The sequence below is a fragment of the Mustela putorius genome, unplaced genomic scaffold, assembly GCF_011764305.1.
Source record: "Mustela putorius furo isolate JIRA1106 unplaced genomic scaffold, ASM1176430v1.1 tig00000196_pilon_pilon_pilon, whole genome shotgun sequence".
NCBI classification, from domain to species: domain Eukaryota; kingdom Metazoa; phylum Chordata; class Mammalia; order Carnivora; family Mustelidae; genus Mustela; species Mustela putorius.
Genome location: NW_025421310.1, coordinates 8,815,080 through 8,839,559, shown reverse-complemented (window position 1 = coordinate 8,839,559; position 24,480 = coordinate 8,815,080). Strand labels below are relative to the sequence as shown.

The 24,480-nt window shown below is 41.9% G+C and overlaps 1 long non-coding RNA gene and 1 pseudogene across 1 annotated transcript; both read left to right on the top strand.

Moving 5' to 3' along the window:
- The first annotated feature begins 451 nt into the window (after positions 1 to 451).
- Positions 452 to 15,537, top strand: LOC123391271. The gene is made up of 3 exons (XR_006605903.1): positions 452 to 573; positions 14,201 to 14,359; positions 15,047 to 15,537. It is a non-coding gene; the product is annotated as an uncharacterized LOC123391271 (long non-coding RNA).
- A 45-nt stretch (positions 15,538 to 15,582) lies between these two features.
- Positions 15,583 to 17,338, top strand: LOC101689316 (annotated as a pseudogene).
- The last annotated feature ends 7,142 nt before the right edge of the window (positions 17,339 to 24,480 follow it).

The window sequence follows — 24,480 nt, the reverse complement described above, 5'->3', positions numbered from 1 at the left end:
TCCTGTTGAAACCGAATCTATAGGAGAACCCCTCTCTGAAAGACTGAGGCACAGCCGCGGTAGGGCCCACGAATAAGCCTTTTCAGCACGGTCCCTGAAGGGGCTGATGCTTCTCCCCCCAGAACCCTGTTTCCACAGCACCCCCCCACACCAGTCCCTCCTTCGGTAGCACCAGAGAAAGAAAGGACACACCCGACCCCTACATACTACCGTCAACATCTCAACATAAATACTGTGGGTTCCCTGCATTTAGCAAAAGAAAGGGAAGGAACGGAACCAGGACTGGCGATTCCGGTAGGGAGGAGGGGCTGCTATAGCGAAAAGTCTGAAGACCCCACCTGCCAAAGCAGGGTACGGAGAACTTGCAGGGTCTAGGTCCTAGGCGGGGCGGGCCTTCGTTGGGTGGCCTCTGCGCAAGCGCGAATGTGGGTGTGGTTACTGGCTTCCTGCGCATGCGCATTTGGAACCAGGGTCAGGTGACCCTCGCGTTTTCCCAGTTGGCTTCGGCGCTACTGCTCCTTTCGCTGTCCGCCTGAGGGACCGCGTTATAGCAGCGGATTCTCCTTTTGCGAGGTTAGTTGTCAGGGAGTGTGGGCTGATGTAGGTGTGGTAGTGCTTGGGGGTCCCGAGGAGGGAGAGGACCTGCGTGCTGTCGGCCGCTCAGCTCAGAGCTCGCAGCGGCTCCAGAGCCTGCACCGCGCGATAGGCGGAGGTCGGGGTCCTGTGAGAGGGACTGTTTTGGACCAGAGTCTGGTGGCACCGTTAACCGTGTGTATTCAGTGACGAGTCCCAGGCCCGTGGTGCCGCCCTCGAGGTCATCTAGAGTTTAGGGGACACTGGTTTCAGGTCCCGGGGGTGGGGCGAGCGACCACAGCTTTGCGCCCCATGGAGCGCATGCGCAAGGTCCTGGGCTGGGAGGAAGTGGGAAAGGGGGAAGTCTGGGACCCAGAACATGTGGGAATGAGAAGATGGGTTTGTGCTTCATTTATTTATTTATTTTTAGATTTAATTAATCTATTTGAGAAAGAGCACGAGCAGGGGAAGGGCCAGAGGGAGAAGGGTTTGTGCTTCAGACTCTGCGCGAAGAGGGCAACCTGAGTCCTGGTCTGTGGGCTTGGGGAGGATCTGGGTCTTGTGGGTGGTGGAGGGGTCCAGATGTGGGGGGATCAGGTGTGGACTGCAGATCCTAGTTCTGACGAGGGCAAGATGGGCCGGGAGACCTGGGCACAGGTATGCGGCCGGAAAGGTCGCTGCGCTGAACCAGCATTTTTGGGAGGCCTTCACAGCTGCAGCTTGGTGGTGGGGCTGTCTCCCTGCTGTCCAGGCACGGCACCAGTGTTGGCTGCACACAGACTGCCCCGCTGTCCACGCGGGGGCACAAGTGTTGGCTGCACGCAAAGCACACCACTCATCATGTAACAAGTCCCAGTGACGCTGGCTGGAGTAGACCGGAGCTAACAGCCTGTGCAGGAATGCCAGACCTCCAGTCAGAGAAGGACAAATACCATATAGTCTCAGTCATATGCGGAATCTAAGAGGGAAAACAGATGAATATGTGGGAAGGAGAGAACAAGGAAAGTTGAGAGAGAAGCCATAAGAGATTCTTAATGATAGAGAACAAACTGAGGGTGGATAGAGGGACATGGGTGGGGGAAGGGCTAGATGGGTGATGGGTATTAAAGAGGGCACTTGTGGGGCACCTGGGTGGCTCAGTGGGTTAAAGCCTCTGCCTTTGGCTCAGGTCATGATCCCAGAGTTCTGGGCTCGAGCCCTGCATCAGTCTCTCTGCTCAGCAGGGAGCCTCCTTCCTCCTCTCTCTCTCTCTGCCTGCTTCTCTGCCTACTTGTGATCTCTGTCAAATAAATAAATAAAATCTTAAAAAAAAAAAAAAGAGGGCACTTGTGATCAACACTAGATGTCATATATAATGATGAATTACTAAATTCTACTCCAGTAACCAGTATGATGCTGTATGTTTAAGAAGTTGAGGGGGTGCCTGGGTGGCTCAGTGGGTTAAAGCCTCTGCTTTCGGCTCAGGTCATGATCCCAGGGTCCTGGGATCGAGCCCCACATCGGGCTCTCTGCTCAGCAGGGAGCCTGCTGCGTCCTCTCTCTCTGTCTGCCTCTCTGCCTTCTTGTGATCTCTGTCTGTCAAATAAATAAATAAATCTTTAAAAAAAAAAAAAAAGAAGTTGAGGATAACACAAAGAAATGGAAAAGCATTCCATGCTCATGGATTAGGAGAACAAATATTGTTAAAATTTCTGTATTACTAAAAGCAATCTACACATTTAATGCAGTCCTTCTCAAAATACCATCAGCGTTTTTCACACAGCTAGAACAATCAATCCTCAAGTCTGTATGGATCCACAAAGACCCTGAATAGCCAAAGCTATCTTGAAAAACCAAACCAAAGCTGGAGGAATCACTATTCTGAACTTCAAGTGGTATTACGAAACTATAGTGATCAAGACGGTATGGTGCTGGCACAAACAGACACACATAGATCAATGGGGCAGAAAAGAAAACCCAGAAATTAACCCACAGCTGCATGGTCAGCTAATTTTCACCAAAGCAGGAAAGAGCATTCAATGGGAAAAAGAGGTTTTTAATAAAACTGGAAAGCAACATGGGAAAGAATGAAACTGTACCATTTTCTTACAGCATACACAAAAATAATTTCAAAAAGGATGAAAGGGCTAAATGTGAGACAGGAAACCATCAGAATCTTACAGGAGCACACAGGCAGTGATCTTTTTGACCTTGCCCATAGCAACTTCTTACTAGCTACATTGCTGGAGGCAAGGGAAATGAAAGCAAAAATAAACTACTGGGACTTCAACAAGATCAAAAGCTTCTGCACAGCAAAGGAAATAATTAACAAAACTAAAAGGCGACCTTCAGAATGGGAGAGGAGTTTGCAAGTGACATATCTGCTAAGAGTATCAAATATATTGTATGATAATATATATCATATATACATACATAAATGTTTTATATACATACATTTGATATATATCTTATATATACATATATATGTATGTGTATATATGTATATATTTGGTTGATATATACATAAACCAACCAAAACACAAATAATCCAGTTTAAAAATGGGCAGAAGACACGAGTCGACATTTTTCCAAAGAAGACATACAGATGGCTAAGAGACATGAGGAGATGTTCAACATCACTCATCATCAGGGAATACCAGTGAAAATTAAGATGAGCTGTCACCTTACAGCTCTTAGGAATGGCTAAAATTAAAAACATGAGAAACAACACGTGTTAGGAGGCATAGAAAGGGGAGGCCTCTTACTCTGTTGGGAATGCAAACTGGTGCAGCCACTCTTTAGAACAGTATGTTGGTTCCTCCAAAAGCTGAAAATAGGACTATCCTATATTCCAGCAATTACACTACTAGGTACTTACCCAAAAGATACAAAAATAGCTATTGCAAAGGATATATGTGCCCCTGTGTTTATAGCAGCATTATCAACAATAGCCAGATTACAGAAAGGGACAAATGTCCATCAGTTGATGAATGGATAAAGAAAATGTGTTATACATATATACAATGGAGTATCACTCAATCATAAAAAAGAATGAAATCTTAACATGTGTGGTGACATGGATAGAGGTAGAGTGTATTATGTTAAACGAAATAAGTCAGAGAAAGACAAATACTGTATGATTTCACTCATATGTGGAATTTAAGAAAACAGATGAGCATATGGGAAGGGGGAAAAGAAAAAAAGGAGAGCATGAAACTGCCACAAGAGCCTCTTACATGTAGGGAACAGACAGGGTTGAGGGAGGGAGGTGGATGGAGGATGGACCAGATGGGTGATGAGTATTAAAGAGGGCAGTTGTTTTTATTTGTTTGTTTTCTGTTCGATAGAGAACTCGAGTAGGCAGAGTGGCAGGCAGAGGGAGAGGGAGAAGCAAGCTCTCCCCGCTGAGCAGAGAGCCCAACAAAGGGCTTGATGCTGGGACCCCCGTATCACGACCTGAACTGAAGGCAGACAGTTAACCAACTGAGCCACCCATGCGCCCTGAGGACACTTGTTCTGATGAGCACTGAGTGTTGTATATCAGTGATGAATCACTAAATTTTGTTCCTGGAACCAATATTGTAGTGTATGTTAACTAACTAGAATTTAAATTAAAACTTGGAAAAAAGGTAGTGGGATGTTAGAACAACTATTTTGCAACCATGATCTGATAATTGACTCAGGTAAAAATCATCAGTAGATGCCAAAATACTTCGAAGAGAGATAAGTTGTTCCAACAATGTCAAAATATCACTCCAGGGGCACCTGGGTGCCTCAATCCATTAAGTCCAATTCTTGGGTCAGCTCAGGTCATGATCTCAGGGTCATGAAATCAAGCTCCCAGTGAGGCTGTGCACTCAGTTCAGAGTTTTTCGGGATTCTCTCTCTTCCCTTTGCCACTCCCCTTACTTGCACACACACCACACACACACACTCTCTCTCTCTCTCTCTCTCTCAAAAAAAAAATTAATAAAATCTTTTTAAAAATTAAAAATTCACCAGGGAATCCATCAGGTCCTGGGCTCTTGTTTTTTGGGAGGTTTTTGATCACTGCTTCAATCTCGTTACTAGATATTGGTCTATTCAGGTTGTCCATTTCTTCCTGGTTCAATTTTGGGAGTTTATAGTTTTCCAGGAATGCATCCATTTCCTCTAGGTTGCTTAACTTACTGACATATAACTGTTGATAATAACTTCTGATGATTGTTTCTACTTCCTTGATGTTCGTTGTGATCTCTCCCTTTTCATTCATAATTTTATGTATTTGAGCTTTCTCTTTTTTCTTTTGGATTAGTGTCGCCAATGGTTTATCGATCTTACTGATTCTTTCAAAAACCAGCTTCTAGTTTCATTGATACGTTCTATTGTATCTCTGGTTTCTACCTCATCGATCTCAGCTCTAATCTTGATTATTTCCCATATGTGTGGAGTTGGTTTGATTTGTTGTTGATTCTCCAGTTCTTTAAGGTGTAGAGACAGCTGCTGTGTTCTGGATTTTTCAGGTTTTTTTGAGGGAGGCTTGGATGGCTATGTATTTCCCCCTTAGGACCGCCTTTGCTGTATCCCATAGTTTTTGGATCGAAGTGTCTTCATTCTCATTGTTTTCCATGAATTGTTTCAGTTCTTCTTTGATCTCCTGGTTGATCCAAGCATTCTTAAGCAAGGTGGTCTTTGGCTTCCAGGTGTTTGAGTTCCTTCTGAACTTTTCCTTGTGATTGAGCTCCAGTTTCAAAGCATTGTGATCTGAGAATGTGCAGGGAATAATCTCAGTCTTTTGGTATCCGTTGATTCCTGATTTGTGACCCAGTATGTGGTCTAAAAATAAAAAATATATATTACTCCAGCAATTACTTATTAATGAAGCAGGGGAAAAGCACCTTGAAAATTAACAGGTCTAGTAAATGGTATTATAACCAAATAAGAAAATTTAGTCAGCAAGTATAGAAGATACTTATAACCTTTGCCTCTGAGGTGATGCCCTTCGTCTTTTCATTCCCATACTCTTCCCAGCTGACTTCATCACCCACACCCATTTTGTTTCCTTAACACCATTATCCCTCCACCAAGGTTTCAGCTCTCTTTTAACCCTCTGTCCTGGACCACTAACCATGTCCAGCCCATCCATACTCCAAGAACATAGTGTCATATCATATTTGTTGTGGTTTTTCATATCAGTGCTATTTGAAGATTCCAGCTACCAAGCAGTCAGTTCCCCTTGTTAAGCAGCTGACCAGTCCATGCTTTAACCACTTCCCTTACTGGACTCACACAAGCTGAGCCACTTTGCAGCAGTTGTGACCACCCAGGGTCAGGTACCAGACAACCAGGAACAGCTTTATGTTTTGAGCTTGTGAAATGCTTCAAGTCAGCCAGTTCAGTGGGAACTCTAGAAAACTAGCTCCTCTCACTCTGCTTCCACACATGAGCTGTTCTATGGCTCTAGCTTCTGTTACCCTGTCCCCATCCATATATAGCGCCCTCCCTCCAGCATGGTCCTGCCTGGCATCCTTCTCCTTTTGGAGCTGTTATTAAGAGTTCTGCCTTTTTTTCCAGTCATGTGTCATAGTGTTGTCCACCATCAAATAACATTGAAATCCTACAAAATGTGTTTCCTGCCTTCTGTTCTCTAAGCCCACATGGACATGAATTGTCCTGGGCTTTCCCACCTTCCCCTTACTGTCGCTGATTATCTTCCTTCATTTTCCCCCTTGTTCTTATAACTAGTGTAACACTAGGTCCACAAACTAATGTCTGCTGTGTTACACCTTTAACTTCCATGCACATTGTCCCCTTGTTCCATCAAGACCTGCAATGCACTTGAAACATCGTGCACCCTTTAAGCCCTCTGTGTCTTTTTATCCTGCATACTCTCACACCTCCCACACTCTGTATACTCCTGTTAGTAATTGGATTCCTAACAGGATGTTTATCCCAGAATTCATATTTCATAGTCCTAATAACTAATACATCAGAATGTGGAGAATGGGCCTTCAAAGAGATGATGAGGCTAAAAATGAGGCTGTTGCAGTGCATCCTAATACAATATGACTGACGTCCTTACAAGGAGAGGAAGTTAGGAAATAGCAGCAATGCAGATATGCAAGACCAGAGAGAGGCTGTGTGAACAACACGCAGGGAGAAGCTGGCCATATTCAAGCAGGCATAGAAGCCTCAGAAAAAACCAACTCTGCTGACCCCTAGATCTTGATTTGTCACCTAAAAACTCTGAAGAAATAAGTTTCTGTTGTTTATGCCATCCAGTCTTTGATATTTTGTCATGACAGCCCTACTGGACTAATACTGTCCCATGTCACCATGTTTCATTGCTTTGCCCTCTTCCCCTCTGCTCCTGTTCTGCTATGTTACAGCTCATGAACTGCCTTTCACCACCAAATTTTTCCCCACACCCTGCATTCCCATAGCAGAGCTCAGAGAAGTTTTGAAATGCTACACAGGTAAAATGTGCTCCTGGCATTCGGAAGGAGTTCAGTTGTAGACATGGCTCCTCTTTCTTGCATTCACAGACTTGGACATAGGAAAAGAATTATACAGACATTTTTCTGAGGAGCATACACCTGGTGACTTTGTGAGGGTTTTTGTGAAATTGAGTAGGACATTGGTGTTTGGGTGTGCATTATGAGTATGTATGTATGTGAGTGTGAGTCTGTATGTGGTCAGTGTGCACATGACTGCGGGTGTGAGCCTATATATGCCAGGATGGGAAAGACTATGTGCGTGTGTATTTATCTTGAGTGTGCATACTATGTGTGTTTCTGAGTGTGTGAACATGTATGTGCATGTTCTTTGTGTTCGCAGAATGGGTTGACAACCATATGGTTCTATTCCTGTACTGGGATATTGGATGAGTAGGAAGAATATAGGGAAAATTTGGCAAAACTTAACAGAGGTCTGTCCTTTGCCATATCACCTGGAAGATAATCTCCACCCCTTGTAATGTCATGCTCACAGTATTGCCTTTGTTTATCTCAGGGAATGGCCACCAGACAGTCTGATAGTGGTTTATGAGTGGCACTTGGGCCATGCAGTGTCAGGTCCACTTCTGAAGTAGCTGAACACAAAATAAATAAGCCAGACTTCCCTAGAACAGGAGAATAAATAGCTATCCAGTCAGTATGTGATTGAGCTCCAGTAAAAAGTGTCAACAACTAGGTTTTGGTGGGCATCCCTGGTGGCAATATGCTTATGAGTATTGTCAAATATCGATGTCTGGAGAATAACACACCCATCACTTCACAGAGGGGACACTGGAACTCTTTCATACTTTTTCTGGACCCTACCCCATATATTTCTTCCATGCCTAGTATTAATCTGTATCCTATCCTTTCAGATACAGATTAATAAACCATAGTGGTGAGTACAATAGCTCTCGGTGACTTATAGGAGTCCTTCTGGAGAATTCTGAAAATGGCACATGGTTTTAGGAGTCCTGAACTTGAGCTGGTATCAGAAGTAGGTGTGTTCCCATTGAACGTTTAAAAAAAAAAATTGGTGTGATCTGGTTAGAATGGCTAAAATTAACAACTCAGGAAACAATAGGTGTTGGCAAAGATTCGGAGAAAGGGGAACCCTCTTACGCTGTTGGTGGGAATGCAAACCATTACAGCCACTCTGGAGAACAGTATGGAGGTTCCTCAAAAAGTTAAAAATAGTCCCCCAAATTCATTTTCGCTTTTGTTTCCTTTGCCTTTGGAGACATATCTTGAAAGAAGTTGCTGTGGCTGATACAGAAGAGGTTACTGCTTATGTTCTCTAGGATTCTGATGGATTCCCGTCTCACATTGAGGTCTTTTATCCATTTCGAGTTTATCTTTGTGTATGGCGTAAGAGAATGTCCAAGTTTCATTCTTCTACATACAGCTGCCCAAATTTCCCAGCACCATTTATTGAAGAGACTGTCTTTTTTCCCACTGTATATTTTTTCCTGCTTTGTCAAAGATTATTTGACCATAGAGTTGAGGGTCCATATCTGGGCTCTGTACTCTGTTCCACCGGTCTGTGTGTCTGTTTTTATGCCAGTACCATGCTGTCTTGGTGATCACAGCTTTGTAGTAAAGCTTGAAATCAGGTAACGAGATGCTGGCAGTTTTGTTTTTCTTTTTCAACATTTCCGTAGCAATTCAGGGTCTCTTCTGATTCCATACACATTTTAGGATTGTTTGCTCCAGCTCTTTGAAAAATACCGGTGGAATTTTTATCAGAATGGCATTGAAAATATAGATTTCTCTAGGCAGTATAGACATTCTAACAAAGTTTATTCTTCCAATCCGTGAGCATGGAATGGTCTCCCATCTTATTGTGTCTTCTTCGATTTCTTTTATGAGTGTTGTGTAGTTCCTCGAGTAGAGATCCTTTACCTCTTTGGTTAGGTTTATTCCCAGGTATCTTATGGTTCTTGGTGCTATAGTAAATGGAATTGATTCTCTAATTTCCCTTTCTGTGCTTTCATTGTTGGTGTATAAGAAAGCCACTGATTTCTGTACATTGACTTTGTATCCTGCCACATTATTGAATTGCTGTAAGAGTTCTAGTAGTTTGGAGGTGGAGTCTTTTGGGTTTTCCATATAAAGAATGTTGTCATCTGCAAAGAGAGAGAGTTTGACTTCTTAATTGCCAATTTGGATATATTTTCTTTCTCTTTATTGTCTGATTGCCGTTGCTAGGACTTCTAAAACTATGTTGAACAGGAGTGGTGAGAGTGGGCATCCTTGTCATGTTCCTGATCACAACGGCAAGGCTGCAAGCTTTTTCCCAGTGAGGATGATATTTGGTGTGGGTTTTTTATAGATAGATTTTATGAAGTTCAGGAACGTTCCCTCTATCCCTATACTTTGAAGCGTTTTAATCAGGAAGGGATGCTGGATTTTGTCAAATGCTTTTTCTGCATCAATTGAGAGGACCATGTGGTTCTTCTTTCTCCTCTTATTGATTTGTTCTATTACATTGATTTGCAAATGTTGAACCATCCTTGCAACCCAGGGATGAATCCCACCTGGTCATGGTGGATAATCTTTTTAATGTGCTGTTGGATCCTATTTGCTAGGATCTTGTTGAGAATCTTAGCAACCATATTCATCTGTAATATTGGTCTGAAATTCTCCTTTTCCGTGGGGTCTTTGCCTGGTTTGGGGATCAGGGTAATGCTGACTTCATAAAAAGAGTCTGGAAGTTTTCCTTCTGCTTCTGAAGCTGCTTTTTTGAAACCGCTTCAGGAAAATAGGTGTTATTTCCTCTATGAAATTTTGGTAGAATTCCCCAGGGAATCAGTAATGTCCTGGGCTCTTATTTTTTGGGAGGTTTTTGATCACTGCTTCAATCTCATTGCTAGATATTGGTCTATTCAGGTTGTCAGTTTCTTCCTGGTTCAGTTTTGGAAGTTTATAGTTCTCCAGGAATGTATCCATTTCATCTAGGTTGCTTAACTTATTGGCATATAATTGTTGATAATAATTTCTGATGATTGTTTTTATTTCCTTGGTGTTAGTTGTGATTTCTCCCTTTTCATTCATAATTTTATTAATTTGGGTCCTCTCTCTTTTCTTTTGTGTTAATTTGGCCAATGGTTTATCGATCTTACTGATTCTTTCAAAAAACCAGCTTCTAGTTTCATCAAGATCAAAAGCTTCTGCACAGCAAAGGAAACAGTCAACAAAATAAAGAGGCAACCCACAGAATGGGAGAAGGTATTTGCAAATGACAGTACAGACAAAAGGCTGATATCCAGGATGTATAAAGAACTTCTCAAACTCAACACACACAAAACAGATAATCATGTCAAAAAATGGGCAGAAGACATGAACAGACATTTCTCCAATGAAGACATACAAATGGGTATCAGACACATGAAAAAGTGTTCATCATCACTAGCCATCAGGGAGATTCAAATCAAAACCACATTGAGATACCAGCTTACACTGGTTAGAATGGCCAAAATTAACAAGACAGGAAACAACGTGTTTTGGAGAGGATTGGAGAAAGGAGAACCCTCTTACACTGTTGGTGGTAATGCAAGTTGGTGCAGCGACATTGGAAGATGTGGAGATTCCTTAAGAAATTAAAAGTAGAGCTTCCCTCTGACCCTGCAATTGCACTACTGGTTATTTACCCCAAAGATACAGATGTTGTGAAAAGAAGGGCCATCTGTACCCCAATGTTCATAGCAGCAATGGCCACAGTTGCCAAACTGTGGAAAGAACTAAGATGCCCTTCAACGGATGAATGGATAAGGAAAATGTGGTCCGTATACACTATGGAGTATTATGCCTCCATCAGAAAGGATGAATATCCAAGTTTTGCATCAACATGGATGGAGCTGGAAGAGATTATGCTGAGTGAAATAAGTCAAGCAGAGAGAGTCAGTTATCACATGGTTTCACTTATTTGTGGAGCATAAGGAATAACACCAAGGACATGGGAGAGGGAGAGGAGAAGGGAGTTGGGGGAAGTTGGAGGGGGAGGTGAACCATGAGAGACTATGGACTCTGAAAAACAGTCTGAGGGTTTTGAAGGGGTGGGGGGTGGGAAGTTGGGAGAGCCTGGTGTTGGGTATTAAGGAGGGCACGTATTGCATGGAGCACTGGATGTGGTGCATAAACAATGAATTCTGGTACACTGAAAAGAAATTTTTAAAAATTAAAAAATTTTTTTTAAAAAAAGAAATACTTGTTAGACCCTGTATGATTTCATGTCTTTTCTAAATTCATAGGTAACGATGCAGCTTAGGAGACAGAACTAAGCATGAATTCGATCTTAGTGGCAGAACTTCTCAGGGAATCGGGGACACCTGTGAGATACGTACATCTCACCACCAGTCCCTTGAGTATTTATTGCTCCTTCCATGTGAGACCCTGTCTACCATCAGGGATCATGAAAAAGTAGGTGCCTCTCTTAAACCATACAGTGGTCTCCTTGGAGATACTCACAAACTTGTAATTGGGTTTGGTAATTAGCAGTGGGAAAAAGTTTTTCGGAGATATTTTCAGCTACTGAAGCCTGCACTCTCACTGCCATCCTGTGTGAAATGATAATTGCAATTCTGAGGGGAGTGGAGGGGAAGTCTTATCTTGGGGTCTGGCTGCCTCCCTCCCTCACATACTGGTTGCCATGACCTTTACACTGAGCCCCATCCATCGGGAAGGAGTCTGGTGAATATTTTCTCTTTCAGTTTGAGAGAGCCTGTAAGGGAGCACGTCTAAGTGTTCACATCTGTGAAAGGGATTCTGTGGGTCAGGACAGTTTTGGGCAAAGCTGAACAGGGAGGTGGAATCATTCCTTGGGTATGAGCCAAGCTTATAAAGAGAGATGAGGATCCTGGACCCTGGACCCACACCTGATGGCTCCTGATGTGATTTACTAAAATCCTCTCTGAGGACACTTAACTCATGAAAATCCCAGTGATAGCAAAGAGTTGTTTGGAAGGTGTGTAAGGACTGTAGTTATGAAATCCATCTTCTGTTCACATTACAGGAATCAGATTAAATTTTCAGTCTTCTTAAAGGTGTACTTACAATGCCTTCATCCTTCTAATACTGAGTAGATTAGAGATGTAACAGTTTTCTGATCTATAGAGATCATGTAGATGAATTTGTTTCCAGGATATTAAAAAAATTTTTTTTAAAGATTTTATTTATTTATTTGAAAGACAGATCACAAGTAGGCAGAAAAGCAAGCAGAGAGAGAGGAAGGGAAGCAGGTTCCCTGCTGAGCAGAGAGCCTGATGTGGGGCTCAATCCCAGGACCCTGGGATCATGACCTGAGCCGAAGGCAGAGGCTTAACCCACTGAGCAACCCAGGCACCCCTAAAAAGTTATTTTTAATCTAACACTGAATATGTGACACACTGGAGATAGTAATTGTGCCGCTACTGAAACCATCTGAGGTGTCATGTCTAGGAAGAGACTGCTTTTTCTCCTGAAGGTGGAGACAGCTTTTAAGGAAAAGGTTGCTACAGGATCAGACAAGAGGCGTTAGACCACATGAATCTTGGTTTGTTCTTTCTGGCTTAGTAATATCCTAATATCAGTCCCAGTCTCAGAACTGATTATGATTTTAACTTACATGATGCACACAATTCCATATTCTTAGATTCCATTTTATATGTGTCTTATATTTTAATCTGTTACACTTCTTGCCCTAGTGCTAATAGTTTGACTCAGTGTATGTTTTGATAAATACCTCAACATTTGAAACAATTATCAATAAGTTTTCTACTTCTCTTTCATCAAATAGTAGTATTTCCTAGAACATTGCTTAGAAAACAAAGTAATATGATGCTTTAGTTTGTGTGATGGAGGCCATGAATTTTATTCCTTGTGCGACAGGAAATGACTATACTGTCAAAAAAGTATTGTTTAGTAGATACTGTGTTTACCCAATATGTCGGCATAGGGATGTTTGACGTAGAATTAGCCTATAATTGGGGACCTACACTTCATTATGATACTAAAACTTTATTTATGGGGCTCCGGGGTGGTTCAATCAGTTAAATGTCTGATTTTGGCTCAGGTCATGATCTCAGTGTTCTGGGACCTAACCCTGCGTTGGGCTCCATGCTCAGTGGGGGCCTGTTTGTCTCTCTCCTATTGTCTCTCCCCCTGCTCATGGGTGCTGCCCCTCTCTCTGTCCCTCTCTCTATTTCTCTTTCAAATAAAATCTTTTAAAAAAAAATAGAAAACTTTATCTATGTATCTTATTCACAGAGAAAATATTCTTAGTGAAAGATGGATTCTTGTTACAGCTGAGATTATAAAATAAAATACAACTGATAGGAAAATGGAAGAGTATGAAATGAAATACAGGTCTGGATTATTTGAAAGCACAGGTGACATGCTTTGTTCATAGAGCACAGAGGTTCGGACACTGTCTTGGCACCAGCCGGCTAGGCTCTAGTCACTAGTTGGCCTTTAATTAACCACCATGTGAACTTAGACAGATTGCTTTACCCTCTGTACCTAAGTTGTCCTTATCGCTACAATGAAAATAATGTCAGCGCCTACATCCTGCAGGTAGGAAAATAGAAGAGATTCCAAATTTATGGCTTGATAGCTCTGATTCACGCATTTTTTTTTTTTTTTAAAGATTTTATTTATTTATTTGACAGAGAGAAATCACAAGTAGATGGAGAGGCAGGCAGAGAGAGAGAGAGGGAAGCAGGCCCCTGCTGAGCAGAGAGCCCGATGTGGGACTCGATCCCAGGACCCTGAGATCATGACCTGAGCCGAAGGCAGCGTCTTAACCCACTGAGCCACCCAGGCGCCCTGATTCACGCATTTTATGGGCTGTTGGAAGGTTCTTTTTTCCACAGTGGGAAGCATCTTAGCAGAGCCATGCTGAAGTAAACGTGTTTCCCAGAGTTCATGGATTTCAGTTGATATGATATTTGTAGCCCCCAGAACCTGTTCCAGGGTGGGATCTTCTGATTTTGAGGAACTTTACAGTCACTGGGATCTGTCAGAATGACTCCAGGGTTTAGTCACGAGAATGGTTTCCTCATCAGACATTGTGATTGGTTCTGGGGATTTTCTCACTTCTTTCTCATCATCTCTTCCTTTTCTACAGGGAATCCAAGATGAGGTCCCAAGATGTGATCCTTATCTGAGTATAGTTGCTTATTGGTCATTTTCTTTTACAGGTGTCTCAGGATATTCGCAGCATTTAATTGAAACATTCTCCCATGAGTTTTGAGTACACATCAGTTTGCTGTCCTCAAGAGTTGGCAGGGTGTGTGTCCATTGGTACCAGCTGCCTCTTCTGCATCTCCAATCATCAGGAGCAGCCCTGGGACCTCCAGGTGGGTGAAAACGTGAAACCTCCTCAGGATATTGGGATTTCCGTTTTCTCTACTGGACCTTGTATGTGTTGGTAAATATCCTTTCTCCCATGACAGAGCAACAAACTCATCAGAAAGAACAAAGATTTAGGATGCTTCAGTGCACAAAATCTCAGACTTACTCTAAGTAGCAATGTTACAGTTCTGTGATGTTCATTGTTGGGCTCAAATCTAAGCATTTAGGTCTATAAGTTTCTTTCTGTACAGACTCTGTGGGCAGGCTGAACACATTCACAGGAAGAACCTTCTCATCTCCGTGCAATTTTACTTTGGTGATTTGTATTTTAAAAAGTAAAGTTATGTACATTTCAACTGTGCAACTCACTGGGAGTTCGCAAGTGACCCCACCTATGTACACAGTTCCTAGATGAGAAACAGAATGTTTTCAAACCCCCAGATATCCCACTGAGTCACTATTCCCATAGGCATCATTTTCTTGGCTATATCTGTAGGATTGGAATGTTTGGGAATAAGTTCATAAGTTTCCAACATTTGAAAGATTAGATTACTTTTGTTTGTTCCATACTTAACATAAATGGACTTATCCTGCATGAAATGTGTTATTATGATTTCTTTCTCATGCCATATGACTTTTCAAAATTTATCTGTGTTGTTTCATATTATCGTTGGCATTTGGCTTTGCTGTAGAAGACTCCATGTGAATATGAAACCATTCATGGATTGCTTCTCCTGTTAATGAGAAATCGGTTTCCTGAGTTTGGGCTGTTGTGAGTAGTGAGTAATGCTGGTATGTAAGTTCTGTAACCAGTCTTTTGGGGATACCTGTACAAATTTTTGGTGAGTGTATTTGTGGGACAGTGAAAGTAGATGGTACTACAGTTTCCAAATGTTTGTACTAATTTTAACACCCATCAGCAGTGTATGAGATTCTTGGTTGATCCATATCTTTGCCGAAATTTCTCTCACTCTGAGTTTAGATTTCTGGGTAGTGTTTGATGGCACCAGGCAGTAGTGTTATATTTGAAATTTTTCTAACTACAGACATTGAACATTTTCACGTGGTATCTCTTGAATAACCTCTTTTTTGAAGTTTTAATTTAAATTCACTTAGCCAACATATAGTACATCTTCAGTTTTGGTATAATATTCAGTGATTCATTAGTTGCATATAAGACCGAGTGCTCATCACATCATGTGCCCTCCTTAATGCCTATCACCCCGTTACCCTGTTCCCCCACCCACCTCCCTTTCCACAACCCTCAGTTTGTTTCCTGGAGTCCAGAGTGTCTCATGGTTTGTCTCCCTCTCTGATTTCTTCCCATTCAGTTTTCCCTCCCTTCCCCTCTGAGCCTCTGCACTATTCCTCACATTCCACATATTTCATTTAGCACAATACCCTCCACAAGTGTTTGTTGGAACGGTTTCTCTGTTGTTTATTCTGCTGCATAGTCTTTAAGAATTCTCTGTGCTAATTATAGATTGTGTGTGTAGTGGGGGTGTTTTGATGAAAAACCCCTCTAAATTTACTATAAAATCATTTTCCCATGTGATTAATATGTTCAGTGCTGTTTAAGAAATATTTTGTTCAAAGGCCAAATAAAGGGTTTTTTTTAAAACTTTTCTCAAAAAACCTATTATGTCTTTGAAATTTAGATCAGCAATCTATTCACAATTGACTTGGTTTATGGTACGAGTAGTGATCAAGTTTACTCTTTTTTCCAATAGGGCTAGTGAATTTCAACTTCTTCTAAAAATCTTGTATTATTCTTTCTTTCCATTTGGTCTCATTTGTCATTGCCTCTCCCAGGTTAACATCCCCTCATCCCTACTGCTGATTTTTACATGAAATGTACTAGATCTCCATCTCTTCCCATCTCTGACAGTTTTGGAAGTCGAGCAGGAGTGCACAGTGAAAGTGAATCTGGGTGTCAAAATTTCAGTTGGCCTTGTTGCTCAGAGGAATGCTTGTTGCCATAATTTTTAGGAAAACATGTTGAATGACAGAATATCTTCCAGGAATTTGATAATGGGAATAATCTTCTTGTCACTGATGATAGTTGGAATTGTGGGTCATTTCTTTCTTTTTTACCATTACCTGTTCCTTTTCCACACCAAATGCAGGGTGAGGTGTACCCATTTGATTCTCAAGCACCTGATCATATCCAACTCCATGGTCATTCTCTCTAAGGGAGTCCCCCAGACAATGATGACTTTTGGGTTGAAACATTTTTCCAGCAAATTTGGGTGCAAACTTCTTTTATATGTTCAGAGAGTGAGCAGGGGCGTGTCCATTAGTAGCATCTGCCTCTTGAGCGTGTTTCAGACCATCATGATCAGCCCCATGAACTCCTGTTGGAAGGATCTTAAAGTCAAAGCCCCAAAGTATATTGGCCTCTCCATCTCCCTCTGCTGATCATGTACATATTTGTAAATTTAATTTTTCATGTGTATGTGTTGTAGGTGTCTGATAAATGGAGCATGAAAAACATCACAAACAAAGGCTATTTACGGTACTGTTTTACTATAGATCATGAGACAATCACAGCCCCAACGTATGCACTGTTGATAATACTCTCTGAAGTTTCATTTTCTGGGCTCATGATCTGGGCCTGTGGCTCCATGGTTTTCATCCTGCACAGGCACAGACAGCGGGTTCAACACATTCACAGGCCTAATAATGTCTCCCCCAGATCCTCTGCTGAGTCCAGAGCCACCCAGAGTATCCTTGTCCTGGTGACCACCTTTATGTCTTTTTACTTCATCTCCTCCATCTTTCATGCTTATATTGCTTTTATTTATAATCTCAGATGGTGACTGGTGAATACTGCTGTGGTGATTTCTGTATGTTTTCCAACTGTCAGTCCCTTTCTGCTCATGAGTCAAGACTCTGCTATACCCAGGCTCAACTTTTCCTGGATAAGGAACAGAAAATCCTTTAACCGTACCAGAAAAAAATAAATTAAATGTTTCTGGACAGTATCCTGGGTTTGTTTTGTTTTGTTTTAAGATTTTATTTATTTATTTGACAGAGAAAGACACAGCGAGAGAGGGAAACAAGCAGGGGGAGTGAGAGAGGGAGAAGCAGGCTTCCTGCCAAGCAGGGAGACTGATGCAGGGCTTGATCTCAGGAGCCTGAGATCATGACCTGAACCAAAGGCAGACTCTTAAGGACTGAGCCACCCAGGCGCCCCATCCTGTTGTGAATTCATTCCTCATTCTGGAAAAGTCAGTAATGAATGTAAGGAGACGCCGCATGCCATTCAAAGGAGGACACTGATGGGTGTTGGTGTTTCATCAGCCACTTCAGTATGGGACATACATGGGCATAATAGAAGGGAATACAGCAGCTGATCTCATTCTGATGCTTAGCATCCTGAAAACAGTAGTTTCATAAAATGATTTTTGAGTGAAATTGAGTGGATTTGGTGCTGGCTTCACAGGTGAATCAGTGGTTTCCCAAGAGTGTACTCGTGGGCACATCACATAAGCATGACTACAGTCAGGCAGTGAGGGGTGGATATCGTTGGGAGGCAGTTCTGCATGGATTCCTATGCATGTTCAGGCCTTTTGGGCAATGGCACCGGCAGCTTTTATCATGGACTCTAGTTTATAGATATTCTATAGGGGGAAAAAAAGTCTTAGGTCTTAGGGAGACTGTCCCGTTTGGGGCAGAGGACAGATTTGTTTGCTGTACAAGGAACAACAGGCTGTAGGTAAGGAATGGCAACACCTAAGGCAACAAGAATGTTAGAAGTTCAGGGAAGAAGTTAAGGCTGAGAGCCCCCTTGATCCTTAGCTAACATTAAGGAAGACCTGAGACATGGTGGCAACCCTTCCGAAGTTAAATGGGGATCAGGAGCCACTAAGCGCTCCAGTAACACACCATGCTCTCCTCCACCATGAAGCTGGTTATCAACATAATAGGAAAGTCATTGTTAACAAGCTGTTTCTTTAAGAAAAATATTTTACTTATTTATTAGAGCCCAAGCAGGGGAGTGGCAGAGGGAGAGGGAGTAGCAGACACCCCATTGAGCGGCTTGATCCCAGGATTCCAACATTGTGACCTGAATCATGACCATGAGCCACCCAGGTGCCCCACAAGCTGTTCTGATGGTAAGTTGAAGTTAAATTTAGAGGTGGAGTCCCAGCACCAATTTCAAAGTGGTTCCACTACAGTGCTCTCCTCAGCAGCTCAGCTTTTACTGTCTCACTGGCTCATCTCCAAGCCATGTTTGGTAAAAATCTACTAACATCCCAGGTGCTATTAGAGCCCTGTGGAAGGCTGTGGGAACACCCTATGTAGCTGGATCCCAGCATCCCAAAGCTGCAGGCTCCAAAGATCCAGGATGAGAATTCAGCCCCAGCTGGAGGGACAGATGATTGTACAAGGTTGAAATCAGGGAATTAAGGACAGAATGCAGAACTAGGATCTCCCATTCCAGAGGGTAGAGTTCCCGTGATCCTTTCAAACATAAAGCAGAAATATTTGAGCACAAAATAATCCATTCCTGCCACGGAAAGGGCAAGCTTAGGCATATATGTCAGTGACTTCACTCCAGAAGAGCAAAGACTGGAAATTCCTTTTCAAAAAGTCTCCGTGAATCAGCCTCTGAAAAAGTCCAAATCCACTTACAGCCTGAGCTCTTGTTGTAAACAGTAGGGACAATGAAAGCTAGGAACCAGACAGATCTTGGCCCAATCTTAGGGAAGAAGCAAGTACACACACGAAACACGAACTGTAGACATCAGAGGAGGTCACCTCAGCAGTGGCTCCAGGGAGACCATGGACAGACTCGTTAGTGACCAGAAGCCTCCCCCTTACCTCAAGCCAGGGATAGTGATGAGTGCTTACCTGCTGCTTCCAGAAGGCCATCCCTGAGAGCCAGAGAGTTCCCCTCTCCCTAGGATCTGTCTCTCTCTCATATCAGCCCAAGGCTTCACTGAGGACCTAGAGCTGCACATCCAGTCTGGGGAGAGATGCAGGAGAGAGAGGAGGCTGAAGTTCAGAACAGGAAAGAAGGTCCAACAGAACCTGTTTTCTTTTCTGACAAATGCTCCACTCTAACTGTATGTGTCTTTTCTAAATTAGACCTGGTATTTCTGTATTTGGAATCCATTCAGTACAGGGCCTTTACATTTACTTTATTTTCTGTACTCTTGGTGCTCTGACATTTGTGACCTTGCTGTAAGCGAGAGGCTGCCTCTCCCATGACTAACCATTTCATAGAAATAGGAAAGGCCTTTGTAGGGGCCCCCCTTTTTGTGCAGACTTACAAATTGAGAGTCCAGACCCCCAACATCTCTTTCTCAAGGTCTGACACACTAAGCCACTATTTCCACTGCCACATTAGAGGATCCAAGATCAAGTTTCTGGTAGGTTTTCTATGTCCCAAGGGTCCTCTGGTTGGGAGGCCGTCATCTTCCCTGCTGTATCCTCATGGGGTAGGGAGAGGGAGCTCTGGTCTCTTCTTGTTAAAAGTGAGAGCCCTCAAGACTGAAGCCAAATCTGATCACCCTCACAGAAGCCACCCCAGAATGACATCCCGGTGAGGAGTCGTCTTCACATTATGACTCCGAAGGAACACAACTATTGTGCTGATTGCCTAAATAGGCATCAACAGCCCAAGTGCCACCACAGTGGTGCAACAACCCTTTGACTCAAGAACCACCAAGACAATCCACATGTGCACAGATGAGTGTGACCGCTGATCCACGCTCCTTACCGTCTTCAATGCCGCACATCAGCTCTACAAATGTCTAAACAGGGAGTGTTTCAGTAGAGATGCTTAGTGAATCATCTCCCTGGAAAATGTGTGGCAGTTAAATGCATGTGATAGATCTCTTTTTATTAGCGTGACAATATGTCCTTCATTGATGACTGACTCAGGAGACCAGCTGGATTGGATGGAAGTTCACTCCACCACCACCTGTGTAAACCCGTGGAATCTAGAGCAGAAAATCTTAAGGCAGGGTGTGTGTGCTATTTGTGCAATTATGGTGCAGTAACAGACACAAACCATGCCTAGAGGAGGAGAAAACTACTGAAGAAAACATTACATGTGAAGATCAAAATGGTATCCGCTCTGGAATAACTCACTATTTATGGGTCTTAGCTCACGTGTCAAGATTAGTAGAGTGGTTGGCCCACTGGTTTATGTGGGAAAGTGTTTTGCCTATCCGTAGTTCTGCCTGTCCAAATGTACATGTCCATACTTTCGCCTTTTCCAGAATGATATGTCCTTAGAACCATACAATATGTAGCCTTTGCAGATTGGAGTCTCTCACCTTGTAATACACTTTTAAGATTCCTCCATGTCTTTTTCTGGCTTGATAGTTCTTTTAGCAATGCGTAGTATTCCATTACAGCTTGTTTAACTATTCACCTACTGAAACACACCTTGGTTGCTTCCAAGTTTGGGCAGTTATGCATAAGTTCCTATAAATGCTCCTGTGCCGGTTTTTATGTGGACATAAGTTTTCAACTCATTTGTTTAAATACCAAAGAATGTGAGTGCTAGATTGTATGATGAGAGTATTTTTTTTTCAGCATAACAGTATTCATTATTTTTTCACCACAACCAGTGCTCCATGCAATCCGTGCCCTCTATAATACCCACCATCTGGTACCCCAACCTCCCACCCCCCGCCACTTCAAAGCCCTCAGATTGTTTTTCAGAGTCCATAGTCTCTCATGGTTCACCGCCCCTTCCAATTTCCCCCAACTCCCTTCTCCTCTCTAACTCCCCATGTCCTCCATGCTATTTGTTATGCTCCACAAATAAGCGAAACCATATGATAATTGACTCTCTCTGCTTGACTTACTTCACTCAGCATAATCTCTTCCAGTCCCATCCATGTTGCTACAAAAGTTGGGTATTCATCCTTTCTGATGGAGGCATAATACTCCATAGTGTATATGGACCACATCTTCCTTATCCATTCATCCGTTGAAGGGCATCTTGGTTCTTTCCACAGTTTGGTGACCGTGGCCATTGCTGCTATGAACATTGGGGTACAGATGGCCCTTCTTTTCACTACATTGTATCTTTGGGGTAAATACCCAGGAGTGCAATTGCAGGGTCATAGGGAAGTTCTATTTTTAATTTCTTCAGGAATCTCCACACTGTTCTCCAAAGAGGCTGCACCAACTTGAGAGTATGTTTAGTTTTGTAAGAAAGAATTAAATTGCTGAAGTGGCTCTAACATTCCCAGAAGCAGCAAATGATAGTGTCTGTTGCTTAGCATCTGGATTAGCATTGGGCAGTGTCAGGGTTTGGGATTTAAGGCATTGTAGTAGGTGCATAGTGGTAACTCATTGTCTTACTTTCAATTGTCTAACGATACAGATGTAAAACATATTTTCAAATGCTTAATTTGCCATCTGTGTATCTTCTTTGGTGAGGTGTTTATTCCTGTCTTCCCATATTTAGATGATTTCTTTTTTGTTTGTTTTCTTATTGCTGTGCTCTGAGAGTGTTCTTTGTACATTTCGGATAACAGTGCATTTAGAAATGTGCTTTACAAATATTTTATCCCAACCTGTGGCTTGTTTTCTTTTTCTTGACAGTGTGTTTTGCAGAACAGTAGTTTTTAATTTTGATGAAACCCGAATTATTATTGCCTCCACTCCTTTAGTGTTAAGTCAGAAAAAGTCATCATGAAGCCAAGGTTATCTAGATTTTCTCTTATGTCATCTTTCTAAGAATTTTATAGTTGTGCATTTCACATTTACACCTGTGATTCATTGTGAGTTGAATTTTGTGAAAGGAATAGGGAACCTATGTCTAAGATGCAGTTTGTTGTTGTTGTTGTTGTTTTGGAAGATCGATGTCCCATTTGCTTCAGCACATCTGTTGAAAAGACTGCCTTTTATCTATCATACTGCCTTTGCTTCTTTGTCAAAGATCAGTTGGCTCAATTTGTATGGGTCCATTTCTGAGCTCTCCATTATGTTCCTTTGGTCAGTTTGTGTATCTGTTTGCCAAAACCACACTGTTTTTATTATTGTACATTTATATGAAGCCTTGAAATCAAGTGGTATCAGTCCTCTGACTTTGTTCATTCCTTCAGTATTTTGTTTGCTACTGTGCATCTTTTGACTATCCATACAAACTTTAGGATCAGTTTGTTGATATTCACAGAATCAGTTGCTTTCTAGTTTGCGATAGCATTGAATCTGTAAGTTGATTAGGGAAGAACTGACATCTCATAAATATGGAGTCTTCCTGTCCCTGTATCTGAATAATCTCTTCATTTAGTTCTTTGATTCTGTTAATCAGCTCTGTAGCTTTCCTCATGTGGATCCTGTGCATACTCTGTTAGATTTATACCTAAGTGTAGGGTCTTTTCTGGTTCTAGTGTAAAGTTATTGTGTTACTGATTTCGAATTCCACTTGTATACTGTCGTAGTCAGTTTGAGCTGTTATAAAAAAAAAAAAGTAACCTAGACTAGGTGGCTTATAAGCAACAGCTGTTTCTCACAGCTCTGGAGCTGGGAAGACCAAGATCAGTGTGCTGGCTGATTAGGTATGGGTGAGAGCCGTATTCTTGGCTGCAAAAGCCTATCTTGTTGGATTCTCATATGGTGGAGAGTAGAAGAGCTCTCTGAGGTCCCTTGTACTACGTCACTAATCTCATTCGTGAGGGTTCCACTTGTACGTAGTCATTACCTCCTAAAAGCACCCTTCCACACATCACATTGTGGGGGAGAATTGCTCCATAGGATAACACAACATAGGGTAACACAAACAGACATTGTATGACACTTGTGCCCTTCAGTCTTGCTATTATTGATTCCGTGCAGTTTCTATATAGACTGTATGATCTGTGGACAAGACGGTTTTATTTCTTGCTTCCTAATGACTGTCCTGTGCACTTCTTTTTCTCATTGCATTAGCTAGGACTTCCAGCACAATGTTAAATAAGAATGGTGGAGGGGACATCCTTGCCCCTGAATTGTACATTTTAAGAGTGGATTTTATGGTATGACGTCCTATTAAATCAAGTAAAAACTTCTAATAGCTTTACATTGAACTTAGAAAAAAATTTGACATCTTGACCCTGTACTACAAGGACTTGGAGATAGAAGGTCCAGTGTCCATTGAAATAATGTAGGACAGAGATGATTAATCTTATGGCAGTAATAACAGAAGAATTGGAGATGGCTTTTGTTTTTTTTATAACTGGAAGTGATTTTAAGGTAAAATGAACATACTGTGTTCCCTAAACACTGGTGTTAGATTTGTGGGGTATCAGAAGGTTTCCTGGCTCCATCTTACTAGTTTCCAGTTCATGGTTTCATACTGTCCCACTTCTTTCATTGAATTCAAGATATAAAAGGACTCTTGTTCTTCATATCTATAGAACACTTACTCTGTACTTCTTACTGTCCTGGGTTCACTTTCACGTTATACAACTCTTAAAAGATTCTTTAACTCATGTATTTTTTCCCCAAAATTTTCAGTGTAGTAATACAGGGAAAATGTGTAAACTAAATATAAAGTAGGTTATGAAAAATTTTCTAAATAAAAAGGAATTTTTCTAGAGTCAAAAGAATCATGTAATGCTTAATAGTAAAATCAAATTGAGATTTTTACAGCCTTTGAAAAACTCTTCTAGTAAGATTATTGAATCCTATGTATTGCCTGATTAACAGTTCCATACATTAATGATTGTGAAACTAGCATAAAAGCATGGTAGGCAGTTTATCTACATAGCATTTCCGTATTTCACTTTCAAATTATACTGGGTAAAGGGTCGTACTTCTGTAGCAGGAAAGGATGTGCAAGAAGTTATTAGCATGAATAAAACTAGTCTTTCGTAACCAAGCAATCAGGAGGCTTGACAGTAAATATTCTGTGTTATATTAGAATCTCATTCCACTTTCTTTTTTGTTTGTTTTGCTATTTGACCACGGACAGCTTTTAAGTCTCAACCCTCTCTCAGCTGCTTTCCCTGTCTCTGGTGCAGTTTATGGTATAATTGATTAATACATACATACATACATAAACAAACCCACCCCAGACCACATATTCAGTGTATCCTCCTTTATCCCTTCTATTCCACAAGTGATCGAACGTAGAAGCCCACGTGCCCTTTTGTTTGGTGCCCTCAGGAAGAGC